The sequence below is a fragment of the Cibotium barometz genome, chromosome 37 (genome assembly GCF_041138505.1).
Source record: "Cibotium barometz isolate CiBa-2024 chromosome 37, ASM4113850v1, whole genome shotgun sequence".
NCBI lineage: Eukaryota > Viridiplantae > Streptophyta > Polypodiopsida > Cyatheales > Cibotiaceae > Cibotium > Cibotium barometz.
In genome coordinates, this window is record NC_141082.1 from 36,503,023 (window position 1) to 36,523,482 (window position 20,460).

Sequence of the window (20,460 nt, forward strand, 5' to 3'; positions counted from 1 at the left end):
TCTCCATGCTCACATTTGGCTAGACTTATGTCTTTTTTTTCCCATGGGACTGTGGGCTCATGCCTTCCAACTTGGGAGATGGTTTGACCTAGTTTTTGAAGTTTTATGAGATTTTTTGGACTTGATGGGAATGATTAAGGTTTTAACCATAGTTTAAGGTTTTTGTGCAAGTAATTATGTGTTTTTTAAATTGTTTTTGGTTGATTTCACATGTGTCTAAGCTACAATTCCATCAACGCATGAAAAACATGAACGAAGATAAACTTTCCCACTCTAATCCACACTTAACGGAACCCAGTGCTTATATTTTTGAAATGGATTCCACTCTTATTCACAATTGCTAAGCTAGTCCTTAATTGAATGAAATGAAATGCAAGCATTGTAGGTTGCATTTTCTAAAACAACCCTTAGTTGTGGAAATAGTGAAAAACCAAATTCACCTTTAGTTGTGACTTACGCAACACTATTTAATTAATGAAGCATCATTTCAACATACCGAGTGATATTTTCTTAAAGGGGCTTATTTTTGATTGGAAGCTTATTTCTCTCTCGTGACCAATTTATATGCCGGAGTGCTGCGGAAACGCCATCGCTGCGAAACTCGTGCAGAAACCCTAGCGCGCCATCGTTTCAGTTCTGCGAAGCTCAGTTCGCGCTTTCGGTTGGTTTTCAGAAGCGGTTTGAAGCGCTTTGCGATTCCCATCAATTGCGGGAGCTCTACAGCGGAAATTCTATCTCCATAGCCGTCGTTATTTCCAGGTATTGTTTTTGTCTCGGCTTTTTTATTGCTTGTGTTCTACGAGTCTACAGATCTAAGAAGGCTATCAAAAATCCTCAAAGTCAGCCGTCATATATATTAGGCTTGGTCTGGGGCATCTGATCTTTTGATGTGATTCATGAGCCTAAGGTCAATTTTGCAGACTCCATCTTCCTTCAAAAGCATGTGTTTGCATCCTATGACCCCTAAAAACCTTTCCTCTTGATGGTTGGTCGATTAGAAGGTCTTTAGGACTTTGTTTAAGGCATTGGGAGAATGCACTTGCAGCAAAACATTCAAGGTGTATCTCTCCACTTCATGCCCGAGGCATGCAGGTAAGATCTTTAGAGCAAACCTTAGTACACAGCCCGGGGAAGCTTGTAGGACACACTTGCAATTGGGGGCCTGACAAACAGGAAACATAGCCACAGGAAGTTGCCATGATGAAACTTATGCTTAGGTCGGAGGGGAAGTGAGCCTAGCATGAATTTGACCAGCAAGTTAATCAGATGGATTGGTTTTTCATGAGATGAGATGGCTCTATTGATGCTAACTAGTGCTGGATCATCTTCAGGACACCCCTGGTTTAGCTGGCTTCAGACATATCACCTGGCTGCCTCCTATGCTGATAATCTGGCAAGAATATGAGGAACTAGATTGTTGCTTAGTTACACGCATATCTCTCTCCTTCTCTTGTGCTATCTATTTTCTGCACTCTACTTGCTCTTGTGGTCTCAGATTTGGTTATCATCTCCGCTGCGTATTTTGACATGGTATCAGAGCCCTAGGCTCTTGATAGATCTTGGGAGTTTTCTAAGCAAGAGGGGGACTGTTGCGTTGGTGATTGGTGGATTGTTCGGGACTGTTCAGGAAGAGAAGAAGCAAGAGGACGGCGGGCTGAGTTGCTGGACAGCCACTTGGAGGTGTAAGTTTTTTTTCCCACCCACCCACCCTTTCCAGTTACATCCCCGTGATGGCAGATTTGTTAGAGATGGCTGAGAAGCATGTGAAGATCCCAACACTCCCCACGTTCCCAGTGGACCGTCAGTTGGACGGGAACAATTACGGCATATTGAAGGTTATGATGGAGTCTGTGCTAGAGTCATATGACCTTGCTGATTTCATCGTTGTGGGGGCTCCACGGCTGGAAGCAGAGGAAGGGGAGTTACAATCAACCAGAAAGGATCGTGAGGCACAGGCATAGATGTGGGATCGTGTCAACGCCAGGGTCTGTTCCTTTATCTTCCTCAACTGCACACCGCAAATAATCAATCATGTAAAGCATATGACGTTGGCCAGAGGCATATGGCAGCACTTGGCTTCTCTTTACAACACGGTATCGCCCATGAAGAGGATTTCCTTGGAAGTAAAGATGCGGGTTATGAACCCTGCAAAGTCGTTGACGATGCGGGAGCATATTAACAAGCTGCAGGCCCTTCAGCAGGAAGTTCTCCAGGCTGGGAAGGAGATATCATCAGAAGATATGGCCATTACTTTGCTGTCCCACTTGCCTTCTCGCTTTCTACTCCTCTTTGATTACTAGTGGTAGGCTCAGCACCATTACCTGGGAGGAGCTTGTGTCCATGGTCTTGGACCAGGAGGAACGATTCACGAACCCTCCTCACAGCGGAGGTTCGGAGGTCTTAACTGGCCAACGGCCGAAAGGCCGGAATAACAACAAGGGCAAAGGGAAGGCTTCATCGGAGAAGTCTTTTGAGAAGAAGCCTGACACAACTTGAGAGAAACTGAAGGCCGAGAGGTCTTGCAATGATTGTGGTGAGAAAGGCCACTATTGGCGGAAGTGTCCTAAGCGGACTGGAAAGAGTGCTTATTCTTTAGCCTCAGCTGCAAAGACTCCAGCATTTGTGCACTTAGAGATGATGGACTCAGATGCTTCATCGTCTTCGAGCCAGGAGGCAGTTGGCCTTACCGCAAAGGATACCCGGGAGTGGATTCTTGACAGTGGTGCTTCCAGGCACATGACTGCTTCTCGAGACTTCTTTTTGGATTTGAAACGGCAGCCAGGTCGCATCTTCATTGGCGACAACTCCACCATTTCGATACACAGTGAGGGCCGGATGGAGATTATTGCCAACGGCAAGGGGGTTAAGCATTCCTCCCGTGTTCTTTACGTCCCTGCTCTTGGTTTTCATCTTCTGTTAGTGCATGAAGTATGCAAGACTGGCTTTCGGGTGGAATTTGAGGAGCATTCAGTTGCTCTACGGGACCGTGAGACTGGCTAGGTTGTTTGGGAAGGCGGTGTGGAGAATGGTATCTACAAGTTCTCTGCACTCTCCGCATTGACAGGTTCTCAGGTCGGAGATTCGGAGATCTGTGGCACTTTCGTTTTGGCCACTTAAATGTGGATGCACTGTGGCGAGCTTTCCGGGACTAGATGGTGGTTGGCATGCCAGATGTTGGCAACAGGCAAGGACGTTGCAGTTCTTGGATACGTGGTAAGTAGCACAGGGAATCCTTTCCGAAGCAGGCTTCCAGGCGGGTTTCAAAACCTTTGGAGTTGATTTACACTGACTTGTGTGGACCTCAGCAGACACCATCATTGGGAGGATCTCTCTATTTCATGCTGCTTGTTGATGATTGTACCAGATTCACGTGGGTCTACTTTCTTTCACAGAAGGACCAAGCTTTTGCACGGTTCAAGGATTGGCACGTGATGGTGGAAAAAGAGTCTGGATTGCAGCTAAAGACTCTCAGGGCTGACAAAGGGGGTGAATTCTCTTCGAATGCTTTCGTCAGATTTTGTGCTGATCAAGGCATCAAGAGGGAACTGGCCTATACAGGATCGCCTTCAGAGAATGGAGTTGTAGAACGCAAAAACAGGACTGTGGTGGAGATGGCGAGGACCATGCTGGAGCATCGTGATCTTCCTCGTCCACTTTGGGGAGAGGCTGTGGCAACGGCTGTCCATACCCTCAACTGGTCTCCAACGACTTCAGTATCTAATATGACTCCGTTTGAGGCATACTTTGGCAGGAAACCTGATGTCTTGCACTTCCGTGTTTTTGGGAGCGATGCGTATGTACATATTCCGAAGAAGTAGAGGGGGAAGCTTGACTCCAAATCCCGTAAGCTTACATTTGTGGGGTATAATTCTCTTTCCAAGGGATACAGATTATATGATCCAGAGAGGGGATCCAGAGAGGAATGAGATTGTTGTCAGCCAGGATGTGGTCTTTAATGAGCATGTTCCAGTATCCACTATCGAGGAGCCGCCACTTCTTGGAGATCTAGAGGGGTCTGATGATGATTCCCAGACCATTGTTCCAGTTGGTCAACCACAGTCAGTACAGGAGGTCGAGCCCGCAGCTAGAGTAGAGCCCCCGCAGCAATAGGAGGTTCCATGATCTGTTCAAGTATCCAGGTGGTTGATGGACACCCTTCGGGAGTCGGGTGTCATGGAGCTACCCTCCGAGTGGACCACAGAGGACGGCTCTCGAAGATCGCACAGAGTCCGCGACAAAAGCAATACAGCGGAGCTTTTTCTGGTAAAGTATGCTTTGATGTCTCGTATCATGCGGGACAAGGAGCCCACTTCCGTTAAGGAAGCCCTTTCACAGGATACTTGGAGGAAAGCCATGCAGGTGGAACTTGATGCCATTGAGAAGAACAACACATGGGAGTTGGTACCGAGGCCGTCGAAACGGTCAGTCATTGGTGTCAAATGGGTCTTTAAGACCAAATATGCGTCAGATGGGTCGGTGGACAAACACAAAGCCAGACTTGTGGGGCTAAAAGTTATGCTCAGCGGCCAGGCATCGACTACGAGGATACCTTTGCACCGACAGCAAGGATGATCAGATTCGGACCGTTCTTGCCCTTGCTTCTTCTCTGAGGTGGCCTGTATATCAAATGGATGTAAAATCTGCGTTCCTTAATGGTGATCTGCAGGAGGAGGTGTATGTTGAGTAGCCTCCAGGCTTTGTTGTTCCAGGATCAGAAGGGATGGTTTATAGGTTACGTAAGGCCTTGTATGGTCTTAAACAGGTTCCCAGGACTTGGAATCAGAAGATTGATTCCTTCTTTGTTCGGACTGGATTTTAGAGATCGGTTGCAGATCCCAACCTATATCTCTTTCGGGAACGCGGCATGGTTACGATTATCATCCTTTATGTGGATGATCTCATTCTCACCGGCGGTCATGTGGAGCACATTGGCGTGACGAAGGCTGCCTTGTCAAAGGAGTTTGAGATGACCGACCTAGGCTTACTGGGATTGGAGATCTGGTAGACCCAGAGGGGGTTTTTTGTCTCTCGGCAGCGGTATGTAACATGTTCATGAGTTGCTTGAGGCCTTCGGGATGGAGAACTGCAAGCCTATTACTTCGGCGATGGACCCAAATACAAAGTTAACTGTTAATGATCCTTGTGAGCCAGTTGATGCGTGGCAGTATCGGAAGTTGGTTGGTTCATTGATCTGGTTGCTAAACACCAGATTGGACTTGAGCTTCTCCGTGGGGTTGTTGAGCTCTTTTTTTTTTTTTCCGAGAAAAGATCCTTTCATTAGTTATATAAAAACGCCCGTAGGGCTACAAAAGATCTCTCCTGCTCATAAGAGAAACAGAGCAGGGAATACAGCAAGGCAGCCCGGGAGACTCTCCCTAGGTGCTGCAAAATACAAGCATCAGTACAAAGGACTGAGGGGCTAAATCATACAATAGGGGGGGGGGGGAAAAGCCAAACAGGTGGCCTGTAATGCCAACGGGGGGATCCCGTGTGTAAGGTGTAGAAGGGGCCGCTGCGCAAGGTGGTGTGAAAGGCCTGGCGCCGCAAGATCGCCTCATCCGAGTCGCCCCGGATGCGGTCATACTGTCCTCGCAGGGTGTGGATCAACTTCTGCCAAATCCCCCGTACAGTCTCTGCTGGTGGCTCCAGTCTCCCCTCAAAGGCCGTGAAACACTGGGCCCTCCAGGTGAACCAGATGGTGAGGCTGCTGAGGAGCTCCCATCGTAAATCCCTCTCGTGTGTCCAGCTGGCGGACGAGAAATCCGGTGCTGGAACTAGGCGAGGCTGGCCCCTAATGAATCTGATGGCCTGACTGTCCTGCTCCATCTCATAGCCCATAGCAGGCCCTGACGAAGTCGACCAAGCAGCGGCACCCCACGTAAACATACCCTCTGGAGAGAGGGGGGCCAGAATACGCAGCATCCGCAGCCAAATCTGTTGCGCCTGAGGGCAATCCCAAAGGCAATGTCTCTGTGTCTCCATAGGGTGGCCGCATCGGACGCAGGCCGCTGGAAGACCGCTGTAAACAAGCCAGGTGCCAACTGCTGAGCCCCTGTGGGCGACCAGCCACTGGAAAGTCGAGATCCTGCGGGCTTGTCGACTAGCCCAGAGCCGAGCCCAAAAATCCTCCAGGAACTCCTGTGAGAGTCCTTGTAGCCGCCAATGCCCCGCTGCAGCTGGAGAGACCATCCTCCTCGCCGTCAAAATATGTCGCCCCAGCCGAACTGTATACTGGAAAAAGGTGATCTCTGTGGCCTCAAGGGATGCATAAGGATCATGCCACTCGTACTCCCCAGGGTCCCACTGTAGCCGGGCCAAGGGGCGCGTTGCATATGCCCATATGCGCCAATCCGGGAGCACATCTGCAGGGTCGGGGTCAATATGCCACTTCCGAGAAGCGGCGGCCACTACTCGTATCCTCTGAAAGGTGCACTCTGCAACCAAAGGCGACTCCACCTCCACTCTCTGAAGTCTGCCCTCATCCTGAATCTCATAGTAGAGGCATCTGCCATCCTCAGTGCAAGCTCTGACAGCAATCAGGATCTCCAACTGTGTAAAGGCTCCCATCCACCGTGGGGCCACTAGCTCGAAAGGCGTGAACCACTCCTCTGTGAGTGCCTCCTGAATATCATCCCTCATAATCAACCCCCCTCTGAAGTGACTCAGCCTCTCCACCTGGATCTCCTCTGGGAGACTGCAGAAGGCCTGCCAGTCTCCAAAACTACGTGCTGGGCCTGCCGCTAAAGGTCCCCAGGCTAGACGAGGCCGAGAACCCAGCATATGACCCTGCTCTGTGCGAACCGCTGGGCTCCAGATGAGCGGCTGTCTAGCCCGCTCCTCAACACAAGAAGGAGGTCGCTGAGAGAGCCCCGGTCTCAGCAGCTCCCAAGCTCTCAGGATGCTCAAAGCAAATCTGTCCTCCCATCCTCTACTGAGGCCTGTCCTCCTCATCTCTATGAAGATCCAGCGAATCTCTGGTGCCCAAGTGCCCCCTGCTGGGGGAGCCCAAACCTGCAGCCGCTGCAAGAGCAGCTCTTTCCAAGGCTCAGCGCCTGGAAGCAGCCCCCGAACAATAAGCTTCCCCAATAAGGCTCTACTCTGATCGACTGGATCTATAATGCCCAAGCCTCCCTGAGCCAGCGGAAGTGTAATAACTGTCCATGCAACCTTTGCCCGGGCTGGCTGACCGTCCCGCCCAGACCAAAGAAAGTTCTTGATCAGCCTTTGTACCTGGCTGATGCAAGAGCTCGAGAAGATCCAGCAAGACGTAATGTACCACATGGTCGCTAACAGCACCTGATTTGCCACCACCACCCTCCCAGCCAAGGATAGTCGAGCTGTACTCCAATACAAAAGCTTCTTCCGAATGCTCAGAAGAAGCGGGGCAATCTGCTGCTTAGGTGACAAATCTAGTCCAATCTGGCATCCCAAATACCGCACTGCTGTGCTAGGAGGAATCCATCTAAAACCGGGGTCCGGGCTCCATGCCGGAGTGGGAGCACTACTGATCCAAAAGGCCACTGTCTTGCGCCAATTGATCAATGCTCCCGAAGCTGCACTAAAAACCTGGAGCGACTGCTCTGCTCGAAGAAGATTGGCCTCTTGGCCATGCAAAAATAAGCCCGTGTCGTCTGCAAACTCAGCATCGAGCACGTCCTCCCCCCGGACTGGGAGCTGGAGTCCTCTCAAACCAACCTCCTCTGCCGTCAAATACATGCTCATAGCCTCCGCAAAGAAGAGAAAAAGAAAAGGGGCGAGGGGACACCCTTGACGGACTGGTCTGGTCAGCTCAAAACTCGGCCCCCGTCCTCCTGCAATCAACACCTGGCTACGAGCTGTGGAATACAAAGCCGCCACCCCTCTGATCCATCCTGGCTCAAAGCCCAGGCGAAGCATAGTGCCCTCTAAGAAACCCCAATCAACTCTATCGTATGCCTTCTCAAAATCGAGAAGCATCACGACCAAGTCCTCGCCAAGAAATCTCGCTCGGGCTGTCGCCTCCGAGAAAGTAAAGATGTTGTCAAGGATACTGCGCTCTGTGACGAATTCTGTCTGGGTAGCATGAATCAACTCCCCCAGGAAGGGCGGGATCCTCAAACTCAAGGCCTTTGCTAAGACCTTGTAGACAGTATTGAGGATCGTAATAGGCCTCCAATGCCGAATATCATTTGATACTCCCTCCCCCTTGTGGATAAGAAAGATCAAGCCCTCTGAAAAGCTCTATGGCATCACCCTAGTGTCCAAAACATACTGAAAGCCCCTGCGGAGGCCTGGCCCCAAAAGGTCCCAATAGCGCATAAAAAAGGCCGGCGTCAGTCCGTCCTCCCCTGGGCAACTATGTCGCGGCAGGACCCTCAAGGCCTCGGCAAGCTCAATCTCTGAAAGAGGCGCACCAAGAACTGTACGCATACGATTTGTGACCCTCCTCTGCACATGGGCCCACACAGTCTGTCTGCAAGCATCTTGATCCTCAGTGGCTGGCTCCGCTGAAAGCAGGTCTCTATAGAATGCAGTGGCAATGGCTCTGATCTCCCCGGGCTCAGTAGCTACCGATCCATCCGGTCTACCAAGCTGACGGACTCCTGCTCGAGCATGGCGGGGTCCAGTGATCTCAAAAAACTCCCCAGTCACTCTATCACCAAGCTGCGTCCACTGAGAGGCCTGACGACGATAGTAAAACTCATGTCTCTGCTCCTCTGCCTCTCTAACCTCCTGGTGTGCCTGGCTCAGCTGTGACGCCACCCACTCACATGCAGGCTGCTGCTCCTGAAGGCGCTGTAGCGAAGCAAGGCTGCGTCTTAGCCGATGCTCCCGCTCGCGAATCTCTCCCAGCCGTGTCAAAGCTGCAGCGTGCAAAAAAGAGCTAAGCTCGATGAGTCCCTGGGCACACTGGCCTGCTGCATCCTGGTCAGAGCACTGACCATCATGCCAGATTCTCTCAATGTCCTCAGCGAGACTGGGATGTGTAAGTACCCTCTCTGGGATCCTCAACTGCAAGCTGGGCTCCCGTGCCCTCTCCTCCAATGTCAAGATAACTGGCGAATGATCTGAAAATGAGGTGCCAGTGAGAATGCCGATGGAGCCCCCTCGCTCCCCTAACGAGTCGCCCACATAAAAGCGATCAATCCGTGATAGATTAGTCCCTCCCTGCTGGCGATCCGATCGAGAGAAACTAAGACTGTCCTGAGAGCGGGAGAAGGCCCCATGCTGCCATGCATCAGTGATCCTCAGTGACATGCAAAACCGGTCCCAAGCTGCAAGCTCCGTGCCGTGCACTGTAACATGAGTGCCTCCCACCCTATCGGCCGGGTCCTCAAGCATGTTGAAGTCTCCCCCGACACACCAATGTGCGGCCTCTGGCAATGCATCCGTAACCTGGGTCCAGAACTCTGCTCTGGCACTAGCATGATTGGGCGCATAGACGTTGAGCACGCCCAATAGCTCATCATGCATCCTCAGAATGACATACTGTGCTCTACCAGGCACAATGATCCCTCGATCCACAATGGCTTGCCGCCATACATCTGCAATGACCATGCATACTCCTCCCTGTCCACCCAAAGGACCAAACCCTGCAGACCAAAAGGTGTCCCATCTACTAGGCATCACCGAACCATATCTCCGGATCCTGCTCTCACCTAAGTGGTGCTCCTGCATCATCAAAATATCAATGCTGCCACCAACCAGGCATCTCTGAAGCTCCTGCCTCAAGCAACCACGATAGCGTATAAAATGTGCTCCGCCAAGGCCCTGTACATTCCATGAGATGATCCTCATGGATGACTTGCTGAGGTGGATGCTGTCTCAGCCGTACGGCGGGCCTTCGCAAGCGGCTTGGATGGAGAGTAGTCCCCATCCGAGCGGCTGCGAATCTGCCCACCCGGTGTACTGCAAGAATCACGGATCAGGCGCCAGTGGGCTGTGGCCCATGGCGACTGCCTCCCGCTCTGACAGAGCAACCTCGTGTATACATACATATCTAGGGTCGCGTGCTAAGTGCGAACGACCAAATGACGAATCCCTGAGGCATCCACACTCCCGGGATCCAAGAAAAAATGAGCCAACTCCCATAGTCGGCCTATCACATCTGTCACCTCCAGATCGCTCACATGATGAGAAAACTCAACTGCCCGAGTCTTCAAAGTGCTAAGAGCGAGCTCTAGAGTCCACTCTCGGTCGCAAGGGCCACATAGAGGGAACGAGAAGGCCACCGCTGAATCAAGTGCCTCCTCCCCGCGGGCCGAAGGTATCACTACATGAACTCGGATGGGTGCTGGCTCATGGGGGCCCTCTGCTCCAAAAAGCCGTGTGAAGGCGTAATCAAAAGCCTCCGAGCGCTGTCTAATGCCGAGGCGACTCAGCCGACTGCGGATAGATGATATCCGTGAAGCCCAAATCGGCATGGTAGGTCTCCTCTGTGGTGCTCGAGCGAGGTCGGTGCTCAGCGCCCTACGGACTGCAGGTGAACGCCAGGGGACTGCCAGGGCCTCCCGGGATGGTGAGGCGGGCGGGGGGGGGAGGAGGGGGGGGGGCGAGGGGGGTGGAGAGGGAGCCGCTGCCGAAACCGGAGCGGGGACGGGAGGAGGCGAAGGTGGAAGCGAGGCGGTGGGAGGGGACGGGGGTGGGGGGGGTGAAGGAGGGGGTGCTGGCATCTCCTGGTCCTCAGTCTCGTCGCCGCAGAGGTCTCCTCTTGGAGGGGAGCAAAGCTGTTCCTCACGGGAACCCAGTGAGGCTGAGACTGTGGCTGCTGCTGCTGCAGCGGTCTCTGAGCGTGCTGCTGCGGCTGTCTCCCTCGGCGGCGCCCCTGTCCAGGCTGCCACTCCGAGGTCTCTGTGGCCTGAGCAGGTGTCCCGGAGGCAGCCTGCCGAGCCGCATCTGTGGGCGGGCCATCAGGGGCCTGCTGCTGTGGTGAGGGTCGGGGTCTCCTGCGAGGGCAGGCCTTGGCCAGATGACCGACCTGCCTGCAAATGAAGCACTGGTTCGGGAGCCCCGAGAACTCCACTCTCTGATCAATCCATCCCCCCCTATCCTAGGTAGCTGAATGACCTTAGGAAGGGAGGAGATGTCAGACACCAAAACTCTGACCGAAGGTAGCCCAGCTGCTCTGGCCACCACTGAAGCTGCTGTGGGGCCAGTCTCTAGTACCGAGCCCACCAATGCTAGCCTAGAGAGGAGCGGAAGATACTCTCGGCGGAGTCCAGGGAAGCAAACTATTACATGGAAAAGGCGCTCTCCCTGCTCGGCCGCTGCTGGGTCAAAGCCATGCTGCCAAGGTCTGAAGAAAGCTCGAGCACCCCTGATGTCAAGGGGACTCATGGCAAGGACCTTGGCCACGCTCTGGGCGGTCTCGAACTCGATCTGGTAATGTCCACGGCCCAGTAGCTGTACGTCCAGGATCTTGTCCACATCTGCAAGAAGGCGGGCCTGGAGAAGATCCCGGATCTCCCTTTTGCTGGGGCGAGTGCCGACTATATGGCAGATGGTGGAATGAGCCTGGAGGCGTTCCACCTCTGCGGTGAGGCTCGCTTCCTCTTCTGGCGAAAGAGAAAGCCTGATGGGGGTGTCCTCAGGGGCGGGCGAGGGGGTTGCGGATGAGTCCCTCTGAGGCGGGGCGGGAGGAGCCTCCATCAGAGTCTAAAGCTATGGCGAAGGCGAGGCGAAAGCAGAGATCCTGCAAGAACCGAGCTGCACACAGAGAGGCGGAAGACGAAGGCCGGAGAAAAAGGAAAAAACACCCTTGGGGGCAGAAGTCAGCAAGAAAAAGGAGGGGGGGTGAAGCGGCGAAGGAGAAGCCCGGGGGGGGGGGGGGGGGGGGGGGGCGGGAGCTGCGCGCAAGAGGGGAGGGGTGGAGAAAGAGCTGGCGGAGGGGGGGGGGGGGGGGACGGGGCGCTGCAGAGTGGAGGTGGGCGCGAAAGAAGGGGGGGGGGGGGCGCGACAGCGAGGAGGGGCGGCGGGTAGTGCAGCGAGGGAGGGGGGCGCAGTAGGGAAGGCAGGCGGGGGGGGGGGGGGGGGGGGGGCAATAGGAGGGGCGGCGGGCAGTGCAGCGAGGGAGGGGGGCGCAGTAGCGAAGGCAGGCGGGGGGGACAAGGGGGGGGGCGCGAGGAATGAGGGGGGGGGGCGCGAGGAAAGAGCAGGCAGGAAGGCGGGGGGCGCAGGTGTGCAGGTATCGCGAGCAGGGATGGGGGCGGGAGCTTCAGCGAGCAAGCGTACTAGCTTTTACCGGCTGTGGAGCTCTTTTATGTAGATGCTATTGAAATTGTCAAAATATGCAGCAGAAATGATAACCAAATCTGAGAGCAGAAGAGCAAGTAGGGTGCAGAAAATAGACAGCACAAGAGAAGGAGAGAGAGAGGCGTAAAACTCTTCTCTATACACAAGATCCCGAGGAAAAATTGAATGAATACAATGTGGGGGCTATGGGGCCTATTTATATGGCCCCATGAGTGCAGTCGGCCAGCGCATCATGCCCCACCAACCCTCACGACTGGGCACAGCGAGTCGGCCAGCAGAGAAAAAATCCACGACTCCTTCTGATCAAGTCGGCCAGCTCCAGGTGAACAAGAGTGCAGTCGGCCAGCATCAGAAGGTCCTGCCAGCCTATGGCAGCCATCCACACCATGGAAAAAATGGGAAAAAAATACGGGAGTGAGGAAAAATGATAAAACACCTATACAGGGCGGGTACACCCACAAGAGAGGCCCTGGTGTCTGATAAAGACAGGAGATGACTTCTAACACTCCCTCTCAGCTCCTGGCTGTGAAATCAACCCAAGGGAGCTGGAGTGCCGCCTGAGCATAGCCTGAGGTACAGACTTCGTGAAGAGGTCCGCCGCATTGTTCTCCGTCGAACAATAAAGTAGCAAGATGTCACCAGCCAAGATCTTCTCACGTACAAAGTGATACTGTATCTCTATGTGCTTGGTCCGGGCATGGAAGACCGGGTTCCGAGCAATAGCTATACAACTCTGGTTATCGCACTGGATGACTGTGGGCTCCTTCTGTGGAAACCCAATCTCGCCTAGCAGCCTCCGCAACCACACAACCTCGCAAGCAGCACCACAAGCAGCCCAATACTCTACCTCTGTCGAAGATAGGGCAATAGTTGGCTGCCTCTTACTGCTCCAAGAAACTGCTCCTTAGCCGAGGGTAAAACTGTAACCTGAAGTAGATCTAGATCCTTCGTACTCTGCAGATATCGCAAGATATGCAATCTTGCGTCCCAATGAGACTTCAATGGCGGCTGCATAAAAGAGCTCAACAGCCCCACAGAGAAGCTCAAGTCCAATCTAGTGTTCAGCAACCAGATCAATGAACCTACCAACTTCCGATACTGCGAGGCATTAACTGGCTCACAAGGATCATTAACGGTTAACTTTGTGTTTGGGTCCATCAGCGAAGTGATAGGCTTGCAGTTCTCCATCCCAAAGGCCTCAAGCAAGTAATGAACATACCGCTGCTGAGAGAGAAAAAACCCCCTCTGGGTCTGCCAGATCTCCAATCCCAAGAAGAAGTGGAGTAAGCCTAAGTCGGTCATCTCAAACTCCTTTGACAAGGCAGCCTTCGTCACGCCAATGTGCTCCACATGACCGCATGTGAGAATGAGATCATCCACATAAAGGATGATAATCGTAACCATGCCGCATTCCCGAAAGAGATACAGGTTAGGATGTGCAACCGATCTCTGAAATCCAGTCCGAACAAAGAAGGAATCAATCTTCTGATTCCAAGTCCTGGGAGCCTGCTTAAGACCATACAAGGCCTTACGTAACCTGTAAACCATCCCTTCTGATCCTGGAACAACAAAGCCTGGAGGCTGCTCAACATACACTTCCTCATGCAGGTCACCATTAAGGAATGCAGATTTTACATCCATTTGATACACGGGCCACCTCTGAGAAGAAGCAAGGGCAAGAACGGTCTGAATCGTGGACATCCGTGCTGTCGGTGCGAAGGTATCCTCGTAGTCGATGCCTGGCCACTGAGCATAACCTTTAGCCACAAGTCTGGTTTTGTGTTTGTCCACCGACCCATCTGACGCATATTTGGTCTTAAAGACCCATTTGACACCAATGACTGACCGTTTCGACGGCCTCGGTACCAACTCCCATGTGTTCTTCTTCTCGATGGCATCAAGTTCCACCTGCATGGCTTTCCTCCAAGTATCTTGTGAGAGGGCTTTCTTGACGGAAGTGGGCTCCTTGTCCCGCATAATACGAGACATCAGAGCATAGTTTACCTGAAGAAGCTCCGCTGTATTGCTTTTGTCTCAGACTCTGTGTGATCTTCGAGGGCGACATACACAGAGAAGCAAGAGAGAGAGAGAGAGAGAGAGAGAGAGAGAGAGAGAGAGTTGTGGGGATAAGTCAACTCATGAGGCATGAGTGTGTGACTCCCCTATCACACATGTATATTGCACTAGTACACATAGTGCACTTAGTACATTAAAAGTACTAAGTGTACTATGTACTATAACTTATGGGCTTGTACACACTATAAGGGTGGGCATAGTGCCTTTACCCCAACAACCTCCCACTTAAAGGCAAAGTGCCCTTAAGTAAAGGAAAAGAAAAAATCAGCATGTACATGATAATATACAAGGCCATATCAAGGTTGAAACTGGCCTCATCCAATGCCCATCAAGTGTCTGCAATGAGCAAACCGCTCCGGAGGCAAACTCTTTGTCAACAGATCAGCCGGGTTGTCATCCGTATGAATCTTAACAAGCTGAATTTGCTTGTTCTCTATCACCTCTCTGATGAAGTGATACTTCACATCCACATGCTTCGTCTTTGCATGAAAGACAGGGTTCTTTGCCAACTGGATGGCACTCTGACTGTCACAATGCAACAATGGAATATCCCCTGTATAACCCAAATCAACCACTAACCGAGATAGCCATAATGCCTCCTTGCAAGCCTCTGTGGCTGCAATATATTCGGCCTCTGTAGTAGATAAGGCTGTGCACTTCTGCATCCTGGATATCCATGACACAGCACCTCCTGTGAATGTAAACACATAACCGGTAGTAGACTTCCGGTTATCTGGATGACCGGCATAATCCGAATCTGTGTAACCATGCACTAATGCATCCTGTTTGCCAAAACAAATGCACATATCCTGTGTGCCCTTCAGGTATCTCATGACACCTTTCACTGCTTCCCAATGCTTCTTGCCAGGGTTGGCCATGTATCTAGAAACCACTCCCACTGCAAATGCAATGTCCGGCCTAGTAGCAACCATGGCATACATGAGACTGCCACAAGCTGAAGCATACGGAATCTTGGCCATATCAGCCCTGCCACTATCTGATTGTGGGCTGTCCATAGCACTGAGTTTCACATATGGAGGCAAAGGAGTACTAGCTTTCTTCCCCCCGTCCATATTGAACCTCTGCAAGACTTTGCCAATGTATTCCTTCTGAGACAAATACAACACATGCTGATTTCTGTCCCGAAGTATCCGCATACCCAAAATGTGATTTGCATCACCCAAATCCTTCATATCAAAGGTTTCATGCAGCCTCTTCTTCAAGGCATCCATCTCTTTACGAGATTTCCCGGCAATCAACATATCATCAACATACAAGATGAGGATCAATAGACTGCCATCCAAAGCTTTCTTGGTGTACAAACAGTGATCTATGTCACTTCTCCTGAATTTCTGTGATTTCATGAATGTATCAAATTTGTGATACCATTCCCTTGGTGCCTGTTTGAGCCCATAAAGACTCTTTTTCAGCTTGCATACAAGCTTCTCCTTTCCACTCACTGCATAACCCTCTGGCTGTTGCATATATATCTCCTCATGGAGATCACCGTGAAGAAAAGCAGTCTTCACATCCATCTGAATCAAGTCCAGATCATCATGCGCAACCAAGGCTAACACAGATCTAAGTGTGGTCATTTTGACCACTGGAGAGAAGATCTCATCAAAGTCCACACCATATTCCTGCTTGAAGCCCTTAGCCACTAACCTGGCTTTGTATCTTGGCTTTGCATCTGGTGCAACTTTGAGCCTGTAAACCCACTTGCATGGCAAAACCTTCTTGCCTGCAGGCAAATGCACCAACTTCCATGTTCCATTTTTGTGCAGAGAATCCATCTCTGACTTCATGGCATGCTCCCAAAGAGCCTTGTCTGCCCTCTGTAAAGCCTCTTTATAACATGAGGGCTCCCCACAGTCAGTGAGCATCAAGTAGTCAACCCCTGGAACAAACCTGTCAGGGGCTCTGGAGGGTCTAGTGGACCTCCGTACCCAATGACCATCATTTGCAGGTTGCTGTCCAGCCTGCATATCACCTATTGGTGGCTCTTGTTCCATGCCATAAGGCTGAAATATCATGCCCGGTATCTCCTCTAACTGTGGGATATCCATAGGGATATCTTCTGCCATCTCTGGCTGTCCATTTGGACCATTTTCAGCACCATTTAAGGGCTGGTTTTGCTGCTGTAATGGCTGATTTACAGCCCTTGGTTGTTGTCCATGATGTCCATCATCATCAAAGATGACTCTGCCAGGCTCCTGTTGCCTTGCAGGCTCCTTATACATGCATGTTTCATCAAAAATGACATCATTGCTGCGTATAATCTTTCTATTCACGGGATCCCAAAGTCTATACCCCATTTCACCTCTGTCACCATATCCTAGGAATATGCATTTGTGAGACTTAGGATCAAGTTTGGTGCGCATTTCCCTGCGTATGTGCACGTACGCAACGCAACTAAACACTCTCAAGTGCTTGTATGACGGAGGTTTCCCTGTCCATACTTCCTCTGGCACTTTCCCACCAAGCCTCGTGTTAGGTGACCTGTTTATAAGGTGAACCGCTGTCATAACAGCTTCAGCCCAAAAACCATGAGGCAATGCAGCATGTGACAACATAGAACGGACCTTCTCCTGAATGGTCCTGTTCATCCTCTCTGCTGTCCCGTTTTGTGGAGGATCATAAGGAGTAGAGAGCTCCCTCTTGATGCCTTTAGCATCACAAAAGTCCTGAAACTGTTTGGACATATACTCTCCACCATTGTCGGAACGCAAAGCCTTCAGTGTTTTGCCAGTTTGATTCTCAACAAGAGCAACAAACTTCTCAAACACTGAGAATGTATCACTCTTCAAACGAAGAGGATAAACCCACACCTTGCGTGTGGCATCATCAATAAAAGACACAAAGTATTTTGCCCCTCCCAAAGAAAGCTGAGGCATCTCACATACATCTGTATGCACAAGCTCTAACTGAGCATCTTTCTGTCCAAGAGCTTTCTTGTGGGGGCACTGCAATTGCCTGCCATATATACAATGCTCACAAAACTGAAAACTTGAAAACTTTAGAGAAGGCAAGTAACCCAAACGAGACAATTGCTCCATTCCCTTGACACTCATGTGTCCCAACCGGCTATGCCACATAGAGATTTCCGGCAGCTCGGTTGCATTTACATTAGCATGGTGACAAACACCTGCATGCATGAAATAAAGAGTGTCCACCTTAGAGCCTCTGGCAACAACCAGTGAGCCCTTACAAATCTTCCACTTTCCACGACCAAATGTGGTAACATAATCAGCATCATCAAGCTGTCCAGTAGAAAGCAGGTTCTTCTTGATCTCAGGCACATGTCTGACATCATGGAGCATAAGCTGTGAGCCATCTGAAAACACAAGCCTCACATCACCTCTGCCAAGAATCTTGCATGCATGGTTATCACCCAAATAAACCACTCCTTCATTGCCAGCAGTATACCTGACAAACAAGTCTCTGCAACCTGTGACATGAAAGGAGGCACCTGAATCAATGATCCATTAGTGCATACCATGACCACCTGTAAGAAGTGAATGGGCATCAAGTGAAGACGTAAATAGGACCTCATCCTCACTGTCACCTGCATGTGACACATTGATTTCTTCAATCTTGACTCCACTTTTTCCCTTTGGCTTTACATCTTTGGCTTCATCCTTGTCTTTGTCTTTGCCTTTTCCCTTTTCCTTTTGATCATTTTTCCATTTGTAGCATTGCTTTTTGATGTGTCCCTTCTTGCCACAATAATGGCATTCCAAGTCTTTTTTGGAGCGAGACTTGCTGCTTCCCCGTTCTTGGCTTTTACCCCTTTGCTGGGATCTCCCACGTGCATTCATTGCATTGGACTTTCCAACAGAGTTGTTTTTCCTGTTCATCTCTTCTTGAAGAAGAGCACCCTCAACATCTGCATATAACAGCATAGCATTCGAATTGCTAGTGGCTGTCCTGAATGTGTCCCAACTCTCTGGCAAAGTGCATAAGAGAAAGGTGGCTTTGAACTCATCGTCCATTGCCAACTTTTGATTTATAACTTGGCTGACAATACCATTAAACTCATTTAAATGGGCTGTCATAGACACCCCTTCCTTCATCTGAAGACCTATGAGTTTCTTCAACCAATACACTTTGCTTGAGACACTTTGCTGGGCATACAAGTCCTGCAATCTCTGCCACATTCCCCAAGCTGTCTTCTCTTCACGAACGCTGAAAAGTAAAGAGTCTGACACAGACAACATGATAGTAGATCTTGCCAGCTCATCCATATCTTCCCACTCTTCAGCAGTAAGAGAAGCGGGCATTACATCCCTTTCTTTGATAGGCTTGTGCTGCTTCTTCTGGAGCAACACATTATAGCACTGGGTTTGCCAAATATCATAGTTATGTGAGCCTTGAAGCTTCTTGATGTGAAGCAATGAAGAGCTCTCACCTGTGGTTGCCATAGCAATATGCAACCTGTCAATGCCTGACTCCATGCAAAATGTGCAAACACTGCACCAAAAGCACACAAAGTGCTCACAGTTATTCTCCCAAGCTTTATCTCCCACTGCGGAAGCAAGAATGCAACTTTTCTCCCACTTTATGTGATGAAATCACCAAAATCTGGTTGCTGCAGATTTAGGACAGCACCTTAAATGTGCTCTGTTGCCCTTCCAAAGTACTGTACAACAGTACCAAGTGCTCACCTGTGATGTACCAAACCTGTACTGGCAAGTACAGCAGCTGAAATTGAACCTTTTCCTCACTCAAATCAGTGTACAGCCATGCCAAAACTTGCACAAAGCTGTGCCAAATTTGTACCAGCAGGTACAGTAGCAATAAATGCTCTCCTGGCTGTCCAAATGAGTGAAAATCAGACTTTTACAGTCCCGTACACTGCATACAACAGTCCCGAACAGAAATTGGGCAAAAGCCCCTTGACTGCAAGCTGATTTTTGAGGATTCAAGGCATAAATGTCTTGCCTGCTGCTTTGCCAAGCTCAACAAGCATAAAATCTTGAAAAGCCCCTTGATTTAAGATCAATTGTTGATCATACATGGTACATTGATGCACATGAAGGCATCCAGAGTGTTCACAGTGCTTCCCCTGGCCACATATACATCCAATACATGAAAGCCCCTTGATTTACAGGCACATTGAGTGCTTGTAAGGCATCAACACATTATCCACAGCATCAAAAGCGATTGCCTGCATGCGAATCAATCCAATCGGCATAAAAGCCCCTTGATTTGCACTGCAATTTGCTGCAATTTTGCCCGAATGTGCGATTTCTCACATCATACAGCATGTATGAATGTTTAATTGCACAAATACATCAAAAGCCCCAAATTTCGACATCCAATTTCCTGCAAATTGATCCTGATTGTGACCAATGTCACCCAATTTTGCCAATTTCGCTCAAAAATTGAGCAATTCGGCACCTGTACCTGCTCAATTGATTGAATTGATAAGAAATTCCCAAAATTGACGGCAAATACCTCTTAATTTTTTTGAATTTCTCTGATCTGCAGGCTGAATTTCAGTTGTTGCAGGAGAAAGGGGGGGCACGTCTGATGCTGCTTGTGTTGATGGAGTTGGCTGCGCTGCAGATTTAGATCACCTGCAGGTACTGTACGGGCTGGGCTGCGTAGCTCTGATGTTGATGCTGATTCTGTTGCTGCCCACCCAGATTGAAATAGCCCGCTAGCTTCAGGGGCGTATCCGGGTTCACGTATGACACGCTGTTGGCCGCGTAACGCTGCTTGCCGTTAATAGCAGCTGATGCGCCCTGCACCACGACGGTTTCAGACACAGTGATCATGCGGTAGTGGAAGGCACCTTGGGGATTCGGGCGGGCGGCGTTGGCGGTCAGGTCCTGTAAGGCGAATGATTCAACGCCCACCACCTTCGCCTTCGCGCTACGGGTGTTTTGTTGACGCCGCCTCCGACCGGTAGCCAGCGCTACACGTCGCCACTTCGCCTTCTTCTCCACCTGCGCCTGCCCTTTTACGTGCCCGAGCTGCCACCTCTCGCGACTGCTGCCTTGTGGCTAATGCTACACGTAGCTCTACCATGTCAACAATTAGTCGCACGATTCAGCTGCAGCCTGCGTAAGTTGGAGAGAGAGAGAGCTACGCTTTCCTACGTTCAACACAGACAGCTGTAGGCGCCTAGCTCCACCATCATGTTGGAAG

General features: G+C 50.7%; 1 protein-coding gene across 1 annotated transcript in view; it reads left to right on the forward strand.

The window, feature by feature from the left end:
* The first annotated feature begins 494 nt into the window (after positions 1–494).
* LOC147617233 (ubiquitin carboxyl-terminal hydrolase 9-like) overlaps positions 495–20,460 on the forward strand; it is a 119,517-nt gene continuing 99,551 nt past the window's right edge. Inside the window, exon 1 of the mRNA XM_086776860.1 lies at positions 495–759. The gene's annotated coding sequence lies outside the window, so the exon portion shown is untranslated. The remainder of the gene's footprint in view (positions 760–20,460) is intronic.